Raw genomic sequence first — 13175 nt, forward strand, 5'->3', positions numbered from 1 at the left:
GCTGTGATTATACTCAGCTTTGTATAATTCTACAGTTAGGGCAGTAACATGGGAGAACAAAGGTGACATTAGTCATTTTGAGGATTAGCTGAACACTACTTTGGCTACTGACTCACAGTTAAACAAGTTTACTTTTCTTGAACTTGACTCTGTGCAGCGAGAAATGTAAAGGATATGAAAGTGAAGGTATGAGAAGTGGAGATATGAAAATGTAGCTAAGCAGTCTGCTGAGAAGATGCATCTGTCACCACAGCTGTGCCTTCTGCTCTCCATGAGCTGGATCTGCTTGGCTGAGCTGATTTACTGTCTGTGCCAGCACTGCCTGGTTCTTCTCTGGGAGTGCTGAGGAAGATCTGTGCTAGTAGAATCAAATTGATGTGTCTATTTCTCTGTCACCCCCCGTTAACAGCAAGAAATTCAATGAGACTGATCATACCTGAAATTCTGGATGCCTAAAATTTCACTGAGAAAACACTGAAAGTTAAATAACCAAGAGAGAATGTCTTTCAATTGCTTCCACATCTCCTAGGGAGTGTACTCCTTAAATTAACGTACTGAGCAGTTAAGATTTCGGGGGATAAGTGTAAGTATGTATGAAGACATAAGTAACTCTATAAATGTTAGGTACTGTCTATGGGCTTCTAAAAATGTTCCTTTGTGTTTTGTTCTTACAAGGTCAAGCCACCCTGCTGTGCTTTTCTGTGGCAGATGACAGGAGCAAAGCCATGCTTAAAAGCAGCCTTCATGCAAGGCCTCCTTTGTAGAGCGTGAAGGAGAATGTACAGTGTGGTATTTTTTTCCTAGAATCTTTTATTGAGTGAATGTCTTAAATAGAAACTAGTTCTGACCTGGATGAAAACCTAATCCAGAGGACTGCACAAATCAGCACCTTTATTGTTTCCAGAAGAAGAAGCGGTCTTGTATTAATGTATATTCTGTCATTAGGCTTTGTCTTTCCCTGATTTTTTTTTTTTTTTTTTTTTTTTTTTTAGTTTTATATCTCAGCTGTATTCATCTCTTTTAACACAGATTATAAATCCTTTTCCAAGTAATGAGGAAAAAAAAGATGCACAATAGAATTGATTGTTGATAGGAAACAATATTTTCATTGCCATATAATGTTAGAATTTTTCTCTGCTGTTTTTCTTTCAACATTTCTGTATGTTTGTAATAAATCAATATAAAAAATATAGCCAAGCAAAGTCATCCTTAATATGCACAAAATATGGAATGAGTGCAGTCCTAGACACAGTCCTTCTCCAGTAGATACAGGATCTGTTGTTAAAACTAATCAGGAATTTAATAGCTAGAATTCTGTAGGGTATCAGACACCCTTAGCTTTGGTTCTTGGTAAAACAAAATTTGCATTTGCTGAAAAAACTGGTAGTTTATATTGTGGGGAAATCAGGAGACCAAACCTGTTCGATCAGTAGTATATCAGTATATCAGTGACGTACTTAAATTATAGGAACATAGTTTCTTGCTACAGTGTGTTAGACAATCTACAGTTAAAACCTTTGAATTTTTCTGTATTGCTTTTAGTATTCCCTCATTGTTAGAATAATTTCCTTGAGGAGTCTGGATTTTCTAAACTTTTTATCAAAGCAGAGGCTGAAGGGGAGGCTCAAGCACTACCCATTTCTGAAAAGACGACCTATTTTAGTGAGAAAAGAAACAGCTATTTAACAACTCTTAACCTAACTAGAAGAGATAGCTATTCTTTCACTAGGCTAAGAGTGGTAAAAAACTTAAAACCTTTTTGTCATAAAAGGTTAATCTGTGAGATGTCAGACTGTACTGACAATGAACAGCGTGCAAGCAGAAGCTTGTTGAGTCTTGTATTGGTGTCCAGTGAGGCTTGTTTGTCCTGTCCACATCCCATAATTTGGGACAATGACAATTGTTCTCTGCTAGCAGCATATCCAATGCATTCCTTCTCCTTCTTAGCCCATCAGACACTAGCAAACTGGAAACCGTATGCTCAGCAGCACAACTACAGTGCTGCTGCATGCAGTGGTTACAGGCTTCTTTCAATCATTTCTGCACACCAACACACAACAGAACCAGCATCAGCTTCTATGTTTGATGGCATTACTTGCCAGTGATCAGAGGAAAACCTGACAGATTAAATTCATAATTAAAGCCGCAAAAAATAAAAATAAAAGTATGTCTAAAATGTTTTGCAAGCAGTAATACAATCTGGAAGTGCCAGGCTGTTGCCTTTTGGAAACATTGGGTGGCCTGAAATTAATTTATTTTGCTTTTGCTTATGTAAAAATGCTCAACTTCATGACAACATCTGTTAAGAACCCAGAGGTTATAGAAGTCTAATTTGCATTTAAATAGAATAGAAACAGATGGAGCTGTTGAGAAACAGACTATAAAATCATCTGAATATTTTTAAAGTGACTTCAACGATGCTTTGTCTCATGTTGTTGTTTTTTTGTTTTGTTTTGTTTTGTTTTTTAGGATTCATGATTAATATTTTTTAAGGTGATTCATCTTTCATTTTGGGTCCCCATATTTTTTTACCTAGTCTGATAGAGATGAAGAGCATTCACTTCACTGAATGTGATTTTTTTAATGTGTTTCAATTAGTAAAACACAAAATCTGTATATTTATAAAGTATAGATATTAAAATAAATTCATAAGTATAAGTATATGTTGTTGGGGTTTCTTTCTCCCAAGAAAAGCAAGATGAAACAAAACCATTTGTTTTTATTATAATTCCATGGGTAATCATAGAATCATAGAATGATGGAATCCTTCCTTAGGGTTGGAAGGGACCTCTGAAGGCCATCAAGTCCAGCTCCCCTGAAGTGAACAGGGACATCACAGCTAGATAATGTTGCACAGGGCCTGATCCATAATGATAACGCTACACTGAGTAGATAATTTCTAGCTCATCAGTTGTGATGGATAGAGGTAGAGCTTTCCTGTGAGGTGCTCTGCTCCAGGTCAGGTGCATGCTGCACCAAGTGTGGAACAGCCTTGCAAGGCAAGGGAAGCACCTATCATGGAGCTGATGCCGGGTACTATTGCCCTCCTTGTGGTGTCAGCGCACAAGGGCACACATCAGGGGCAGAGCCAGGAGCAGTGGGAACGCACCCCTACCCATTCAAGGAAGGAACATAAGCAGGCTTCCCATCTGAGAGAGGGTAAACGTGCAGGGTGAGGAAGTCTGGAACTTCATCTCTGCTTGGGAAAAAAAGAAGACTCCCTGTGTTCCTAAAGTCCCACTAATCAATAGATTTCAAGCTCTGTTGTGAGAAAGAGAAGAGGGTATGGGTGACAACTTGATACCAGAACAGGATGATCACATTAAAAAGATCCAGCTGAAAAACCAAATCAAGACTGGTGCCGATAGAAAAAGGCAAAGGGTCTTAGTAATTGGAGACTCTTTGCTGAGAGGCACTGAGGCACCCATCTGCTGCCCAGATAACCTCTCTAGAGATGTTTGCTGCCTGCCAGGGGCCCACATTTGGGACATCAAGACATGAATACAAACAGTGTTCTCCTTAGTTCTCCCTGTTGGAGAATTGCAACCGAGCAGAAGGAATAGAATGAGGCAGTCAAATGACAGACTGGATGAGTGGTGTCATGCTGAAGGCTATGGGTTCTATGATCTAAATAAGTTGCACCTTTGAGAAACCAGGAGTGCTGACATGAGGCACGATGCAACTGACAGAATCACAGAATCACAGAATGGCCTGGGTTGGAAGAGACTTCAAGGATCTTGGATCTCCAACCCCCCTGCCAGGCAGGGCCACCAACCTCCCCATTTACTAGACCAGGTTGCACAGATTGCCAGCTGACCTGAAGGGGCAAGAATATACTAGGCAGCAAGCTGGCTGGGCTCATCACCAGAGCTTTAAACTAGAGCTGCTGGGGGAAGGGGATGTACTGCTGAGTGACAGAGCCAGGAAACACTGTCATTTTAAGAAGCAGTGAGAGAAAACCTCACTTGTCCTGGAGGTTTGTGAGAGGACTCCTCTTGGAAGGTAAAGTGTCTGAAAGCCCAACTGAAGTGCCTCTATATCAACTCATGCAGCATAGGAAGTAATCAGGAGGAGCTGAAAACCATGGTGAACTTGGAAAACTATGATCTTATTGCTATCATGCGAACATGGTGAGATGATTCATATAACTGGAATACCATAAGCACCGTTGAAGGCTATAACCTTTTTAGAAGGAATGGGGAAGTTGCTCTCTATGTTAAAAAGAGAATGAACGTGAAGAGGTGCCTCTGTGAAATGGTCAGGAACAGACTGAAAGCCTCTGAGTTAAAATTAGGGATTGGACCACTAAGGAACCCTGGTGGTCAGGGTCTACTACATGCCACCTGCTCAAGGCTTGTTGACATGACCTTCTTGCTGCAAGAAGTGTTGCACTTGCAGGTTCTCATCTTTCTTGAGGATTTCAACCACCTGGATATCTGTGGGGAAAACAACACAGTGAACTGCAGGGGATCCAGGAGACTCCTGGAGTCCATCAGTGATAACTTTCTGGTTCAAGTACTGGACAGATTGACCAGAGGTGATGTGTTGCTGGTCTCAGTGCTCACCAGTGCAGAGGAGATCATCAAAGACATTACAACTGGAGGCACTCTGGGCCACAAGGACTATTCCCTGGTTAAGTTCACAAGGAATGTGGGACTGGCAAGAAGTAGAGTCAGGACCCCTGAATTTCAGGAGAGTGAACTTCAGGCTGTTTGAAGAAATGTTGGACAGGGTCTCCTGGAGAGCTGTCCTTAGAGAAAAAGGAGTGGAGCAAAGCTGGCCATTCTTTGAAGGATACCTTTCTTTGAGTGCAGGAGGTCTCCATCCTTCAGAATCAGAAATCAAGCAGAAGCAGGAAACCAGCTTGGATTGACAAGGACCTGCTGGGCAAATGGAGGGGAAGGAGGGAGAGCAACTGAGAATGAATACAGAGAAGTTGTTAGGATTTGTAGAGGTGAAATCAGAAAGGTGCCGGGGAAGGTTATGGAACAGATTATCTTGTGGGAGATCGTGCAGCATGTGCAGAATGGCCGGGGGCTCAAGCCTAGCCAGCATGGATTCATGAAGGGCAGGTCCTGTTTGACCAACCTGATCTCCTTTTATGATCTAGTGACCCATCTGCTGGATGAGGGAAAGGCTGTTGATGTAGTCTACCTAGACTTCAGCAAAACCTTTGACACTGTCTCCCACAGTATTCTCCTACAGAAGCTGGTAGCCTGTGGCTTGGATAGGTACACTCTTGGCTGGGTAGGGAGCTGGCTGGAGGGTCGGGCTCAGAGAGTGGTGGTGAATGGAGTTAAATCCAGCTGGCGACCGGTCATGAGTGGTGTTCCCCAGGGGTCGGTGCTGGGGCTTGTCCTCTTCAATATCTTTATTGATGACCTAGATGAGGGCATCAAGTGCACCCTCAGTAAGTATGCAGATGACACCAAATAAGGGAAATAAGTTTTTCAGTGAGAGACTGGTGAGGTGCTGGCACTGGATTTCCAGAGAGGTTGTGGATTCCCTGATCCTGGAGGTGTTCAAAGCCAGGTTGGATGGGGCCCTAACAACTTGATCTAGATCTTGATCTAGCATTTGGCAACCCTTAGCTACGAGATATGGTTTAGTGGTTCGCTGTAGCTACGGTAATGGGAAGACAGTTGGACTAGATGATCTTGCAGGTCCTTTCCAACCTTGTGATTCTATGATTCTACGATTCTATGATTCTATTCATAGCAGAGGGCTTGGAACCTAATGATCCTTGGGGTCCCTTCCAAACCAACCCAGTGATTCTGTGATATGGGTTTTTTCTCCACCTCTATTGCGTTAATAACAATTAAGGTACAGAAGCCTCACCTTCATTTCTAGCTTTCACAATTCAAGAAGCATTTGTGATTAAAATAGAAGTTTTATTTATGGAAAAGCTTTCTGAGGTTTCTAGTAGTACCATCTGTTTTCTCCACCAAATGGTCACTGTAGTCAATTGTCTGAAAATTACAGAACTGGAGCACTTGCTTTAAATCTAACACTTGTTTTACTGTATTGCTGGGGGGCACACTGCACATGCATAAAGCCAAGTATATGCTCAGATACTCTCACTGGGTAAAAGTATTTAACAGCTAATGCATTTATGCCTATAGTGAGGTTCAATTATGCCCCTTTTTAAAGCTTCTTCATCCTTGAGATATCACTTAATTTTATCTTCTTTAACGTGGTTACATATTTTCATGTTTAGAAAAGATAAAAAATATTCCTCTGAGAATTACTAATTTAAACTCTCAAAAAAAAACCAAAACAAAACAAAAAAAAAAAAAAAACAAAAACAACCATTTGTAATTATTCTAATGGAAAAAAAAAAAGATTCTTTTTGTTATTTCAACAAATGGCAAAATTATCAGTAAATTCCTACTTAAAATCTATGACATCTCAAGACTTGTGTGGCATTTGGAGATACATCAAATCAGAGGGAAATGAAATAACTACTGTGAGCCTAGTTCATTTTAATAAATCCATGTCCCTGCTATAACAATTGCAAAGAAAATACTCCAGCTATATTCCTGCCTCCAACCAAAGCAATATTTTTTTTACATTTTTGCCGTAATAAATGTATTTTAGTATGTTCGAAGCATAAAGGTCAAATGCAATCACAAATGAAGGCTGATAAATAATTTGTGACATTAGATTGTGGTGTAAGGAAAAGCAATGATGCATCCAACAATTCCTCTGTGAAGCTGAACTCTTTCCAAAGCAATCAGTTATGTCTGGACTTGCTGGATAAAGGCTGTGAAGTAATTCTTCTGGTTTAAAATATGCTTTTTCTTTTTCTTTTTCTTTTTCTTTTTTTTTTTTTTTTTTTCCTTTAGAAAGGGGACTGTTAAACAACTTCACTTCTCAACATTGGTATTGCCTGAGATATGATGGCAGCTGTGAAGCTGATCCACAGGTGAAGGTCTATCCCATTCTTCATGTGCCCACTGACTTTGGCTGTGCATGTGCCTGTTTTCCCAGTACTCTTTCTGAAGATGGGCATGGACATTAGTGACAAGAGCCGTCAGTTCCACTGCTGAAGCTTCTCAGCCTTTATTGTGTCTCATACAGTAGAAACTACCCTGGTGCATGGGACATCTGGGGCTTACACCATATTATACCAGTGCTGACAACTTACTTGTTTCCAACTTTACATAGAGTTCCTGGAATTTTTTTAAGGGCATTTCTCTGCTGTGAGTTGATCTCTAGTTTACTTATATTTTGTGTGTAGGGGAAAGATGTCAGTATTTCCATTAGTTAAAGTCATGTTCAGCATTAAGAGTTTGTAATTCCCACAGAAGAGTAAGCAGTATTGTTAAAGAAAAGGAAAAATCACATCTCTTAAATCCTCTGTTTTTTGTCTAGGTGTCACACACCGCAACATAAAAGCTTAGTTTTTATTTTTATACATAGGCAAAAATGGTAAATACCCCAGAAAGCTAATAAGCAATGAAGTTTGGGAGGAACTCAGGTACTGTATATATGACACAAACAACCTCTATTCACAGCTCTCTTGAGAACTGGGTAGGAGCTTGAATGTTCACTGTTTGATAGTATCAGAAGAACTCAAATCACTTTCAAAATCATCACAGAATCAGATCATTATCCATGTCATACTCTAGAATGTAGGGCATGACTCCTACCTCCATCCCAGAGAAAATTCTTTTTGTAAATCTCTTCAGATTCAGAAATAAGTAATTAATGATGTCAAGCCACTATTGGCCAAGATAACTGAAGACGAATATCAGGAATGGCTGCTTTTATGATAGCTAAACAGATGAAGAAATATATATTAAACCTGAGAATATATTAGGACCTTCATTGTCCATCAACAAATGTAAATGACCAGATCCAATTACCTATACTAAATTCACTCTCATGCTGAATGGTATTTACAGTATTTTAACCCAATGAAAGCAAAACATTTGAAATATATATATATATATATTCATTTTTTAAATACTAGATTTTGTTCCATAAATTGATTTCAGAGCTTTTAATCTCCAATTTATTCCATTATTCTATTAAAAACAAAACAAACAAACAAACAAAAAAACCTGACAGCTGAACTTCTCAGACCCAGGCTCTGAGTTTTAAACTCAGGGAGTTTTGAGAGGTGCCTTAAAGAGAGAAAAACAAACAAACAAAAAAAAAGGTCAGGTTTCTTCCCTTTTTCTGGACTAGTGAGGGGTGCATTACTTTCTTCTTTTTCTGCCCTTTTTAGACTGCTTTTAATCACCATTGTTTGTTAGTGGAAGTGTTGCTTGTCACAAAAAGCACATACTCCAGAATTCACAAGAATTCACAAGTCACAAGTCACAAGTCACAAGTTCAGTGACTCAATAAGTTTCTCAGAACATTTTTTTCAGGAAATAAATACATAGATAATATTTCATAAGCACAGAGAAGCACATATAATCAGTTCTAGAAAGATTAATGTGAGATAATGTAATACATATGTGACTTTCTGTCAGAGACTTTATTTTTAACTGTTAGACATACAAAAATGGATTAAAGTTAGATTTTTCTTAGTTTAATCTGCACTGAAATTCAACAACCTTCTTGTTCTCCATACCAGACCATAGTCATGAAGTCGACAGAGTTTTTGTTTAAAGTACAAGGAAGACAGAAATAAAAAATAGAAACAAGAATATTATGACAATATATAGATAAATAATGAATATATGAGATCCATGTCCTGCAAACTTAAGGCACATGAGCATCTCCACATGTGCTGCCTGTTGATGGCAGTGGAAAGATTTTGTGACATGCTATGTTATCTAAACAGGAGTTATAGCACTACACAGAAATAACTTTAAAGTACTTCTGCTTCTTTCACTTTGAGGAATGCATTTTATGCCATGAAATAATCTGGGATCGGATTTAAGGCCAGAGCATACCTCCTTCTTAGAAGTTCATGCACTGAGATAATAAAGAACAAAACCAAATCTAACAGCAATAACAAACCCATGCATTTCACTTCTGCTCTTCTGAAGTCACTGCTCCAAGTTCAGGTACCTGCACTCCATCCTTTCTTTGGTAGCTCTTTATCTGCATCTCCTTGTAAATGCATGTTCTTGGTAAAATGTGGCACCGTGTATCACAGCTGTATAAAAACACAGAGCTTTGAACAGCAATGTGCTGATGATTTTGTTTATGGCAAAAGCACAAAACAAAACATATTCATACTCAACGTGGGAACTTCAGTGTATCTCTTCTTGCAGAGGTCACCAAAGATCAGAATAAGCTTTGTTTCCCACAGTTTCCACTACAAATTGGAGAAGAGGTGTTTAAAATTAAAATAAAAAAAAAAAAAAAGGGGGCGGGGGGAGAGGAGGGAAGGAGGGGATGAGGTTGGGAGGGAAAGGGAGGGAATGTGCAGTCCTTCTGCTTTCCTCCCTCCCACTCCCATTATTATTATCATTTAAGACAAAATGAACTGCAATTATGAGTCAATACATTTCCTTGGCATCTTTTCAGAGGGACATACTAATCTGTTGGATGGTGATCCTGATAGAAGCAGCTTTATTCAGACGGGATTTTGTGATGTCTTCTTTTTCCTTTGCTGAACTGGGCTCGAAATCCTGTCTTTCTGACTTAAGATCTAATTTTTCTAAGACTACTTAAGAAAGTGTTGTGTAGAGTGGACCTTTTGCTTTCCCTTCCATTCCCATCTTGAGAATTTTTCTTGTTGATATGGGAAGAAATGAACATGGATGTATGCAACAAAAAGTATTTATTACTCATTTAGTTTTTAACAATTTTTCAATACCTAAACCTCCTCTGACACAGTCCCAAGGTCCTCTCAGTGGACACTTGGGAGAATAAAATCAATTTTTTGATCCAAACTGTGCAAAACTGCCATCTTATTTTTTCACTTGAATTTTGGATAAGATTTTTTATCTACTTCCAGATTTATATGTATGCTAGCAGGTTAATGAATTTGCTAGTATTTTTGCTGAATATAACAGGGTAGCCAGTTACCCCTGTCAGTTGCAAAGAACTGGTGTAGATCTTAGAAATGATGAATGAGAGATTTGTGAATGGCTGAGCACTCATTGGCCTCTACCAACTACAAAAAAAACCAGAAAACCAAACCAAACCAAACCAAACCAAAACAAAACAAAATATCATATGCTACTTCTGTCTGTAAAATCAATAGCTGCTCCAGCCTCACAAACTCAGCCCTTGTAAGCACAGTTTTGACTCAGAGGTTGCTTCAGAGTCCACCAGAGTGTTATGCAGCTTGCTTTATGCTGATTAAAATTATGTGTGAGAGTGAATTCTCCTACCTGGGGGTTACAGCCCATCTGTAACCAAAGCATCAGTTGTATAAAGCATCAGTGGATATCTGAGACATTTAAACACTCAACAAATATAACCCAAATCACTTCAGGGCTGCACTAGGTCAGTTAGTCTGAAGCTCACAACCACAAGCATTTCACTCTTTTACTTGTGGTTAACAGGAAACAACAATTCAATGGTGAGACCACTACAGGCAAAAAGCTTACACAATAAAACTGAAGAAAAAAAAACCACCACCACCAACAACAAAACACATCATCCTAGATTACAGGCCAGTTACCCTCAGCCATTAGCTCTGGTTCACCACAGGCCAAGGCCTTGGCTGAAGAAGCACCTTTACGGTGGGACTGCATGCATGAAGCTGGCCCACCAGGCTTATAGCACCAAACAAATTCCTAGTATTAAACAGTTTTCTCAGTACTTTTTGAAGCCAGACTGAATTAAAAAATAATAATAAGTCTGGCAGATGCATCCAGGATAAAATATTAATTGTGAAGACCCTTGGATGTGAAGTACATTGGGCTCAGCTCTGTATTTTACAGTTTTGAAACCCTCTACATAAGGGAATAAAACAGAGAAGCCTTGTCAGCAGCAGGCTGAGATTCAAACAAACACATGTATATTCCTGACCATATTGCACAAAATCCGTCTTTTCAGTGCAGGTGATTGGCTCAAAACATAATAATAAACACTCTGGCTCAGTATGGATCAGATTCTTAGTTCTCATTCACAGTTCCTTTGAGATAAATAAGGCTTTCATTCATCACTGGTGAAAACACAGAGCGAACATTGGTGATTATGTTGAAAAATAGTGTTTTGTAGCTGAGAACCTACTATATCAAATGTTCTTGATGTGCTCTTTGTATCTATTGTAGTTTCCATGTAAATAAATAGTGAGCTTTATTTTCAGAGTGATGTATATCTCACCAAAAAGTGTTGGTGTTTCCAAATGGTTAATTATTCCTTTTCTACGTTCTCATATTTTGGAAAGGAGTATAGTTCCTCTCCAGTGTTGCTCCTAGTGCTGAGACCACGATCTTTCCACCCGTAGCACTTGCCAACTTCCACTGAAGTGACAGGAGGCACAGTGCACCCTACCTCAGCTCTGTGCTGTCAGTATGTACAGCAATTGCAAACTGCACTCACAGAAATGTTCCCAACAGCTCTGTTTGGACCTGAGGCTGATCTTTGAGTCTGTCTAAAAGGCTTAACAGAAAGAGCTGGGAGATGACATTAAAAGGCTGTGTCATAGACTAAGTCTGTTCACCTCCCCCAGGTACTGTGAATGAAAGAGGTTAAGCAGGCAGCTCAGCTCAGTCACTTCAGATGTATGTGCTAGGAACAAAAACTTGTGATGTGACACCCATATCCATGTACTATTGGCTTCAAGCAAACTAAAGTGAGATAATGAGAGATCACAGAATACTATAATCACAGAATACTATAATCATAAAATCTTTTTTTGTTGGAAGGGACGTTAAAGATCATCTAGTTCCAACCCCCTGCCATAGTGTTGCCACCCACCAAACCAGACTGACCAGGGCCCCATATCCACCCTGGCCTTGAATGCCTCCAAGTATGAACATCCACAATTTCTCTGTACAATCTATTCCAGGGCCTCGCTACACACCGAGTAAAGAATTTCCTCCTAATATCTAATATAAATCTCCTGTTATTTTAAAACCATTAGCCCTTGTCCTGTCACTACCTGCCCATGTAAAAAGCCAGTTTCTCTCCTGCTTTTAAGCTGCCTTTTAAGAACTGGAATGCCAAAATGAGGTCTCCCAGAACTACACTGCTTACGGGCAAGAGATATATTGGTAGTCTTTTGGCTTTTACATCAACAGCAAAGTAACCTGAGGTGGCATGTGCAGCCTCACAAGAAGGTTTGTACTGTTGTGAATCACTGATGTGGGCTGCCACAAGGCCAAGTTTGGAAGCCAGTGGGCCCAAGGCAGCTTCCAGCTTCTGGATGTAAATGTAAGTTACAAACTCGTGAGTGGTATCTCATTTGCTCTAATTACTTTGCTGTTGATATAAAAGGTAAAAGGTTATTAATAAGTTAAATCTGCACTAATAGCTTCTGTGTTATTCCTCCAGAAGTGTCAGCATGGTATCTGCTTCAAGAGAGGCAGAGTGAGTCAGCCAAGATGGAAGCCATACTTCATAGCAAAGCAGTGGAATTTATGGGGAGTTTATGCCAGGGAGTATAAAATGAAACAACTGTGTGAGTAAGGAAAGAAAGAAAGAGGTTGACTGTTTGTCTGACAGTGACCTAGTATACCAGGAAGATAGCCTCTGTTGATATGAATCTTTATAGCTCCATAATTTTCTTGAAGTGCATAGTTAGATTCATCAAAGGTTATTATTCTTATTGTTAAATTTGAAGTAAAATTTTCCACTCTTTTGGCTTTCTCATTTCAGATCATCAGGCTGTAAAGCCAATTAAACTTCATAAGTTTATAAGTTCCCAGAAAAACAAACCAACAAAAACAAAACAAAACAAACAAACAAAAAAAACCCTTAGGTTTTATGCAAGGCCATTGGTTTTATTGGTTTTAAAAAAAGACAGCTACAAGGATAATTCAACTTCACCACCACATTTATATTTTTCTCTTTCAGTCAAATCCACTGTGAGTGTTTAAAATTTAAATTCAATAAAACAGTCCTTAGATGCATACAGTTTGGTTCACAGCCTCCTCTAATTTTAGCCATTTATTTTGTAAACAGCATGAAGCTGAGAAAGGCAAGCTGACTGATGTTTGATGATGAAATATGGGCAGACTTTTTGCTTCTGTTGCCTTGGATAAATAACTTAAATAAAGACATTTTGATATCTACATCTTTGACAACATTGAGGT

Source organism: Coturnix japonica, chromosome 1, assembly GCF_001577835.2.
Source record: "Coturnix japonica isolate 7356 chromosome 1, Coturnix japonica 2.1, whole genome shotgun sequence".
NCBI classification, from domain to species: Eukaryota; Metazoa; Chordata; class Aves; order Galliformes; family Phasianidae; genus Coturnix; species Coturnix japonica.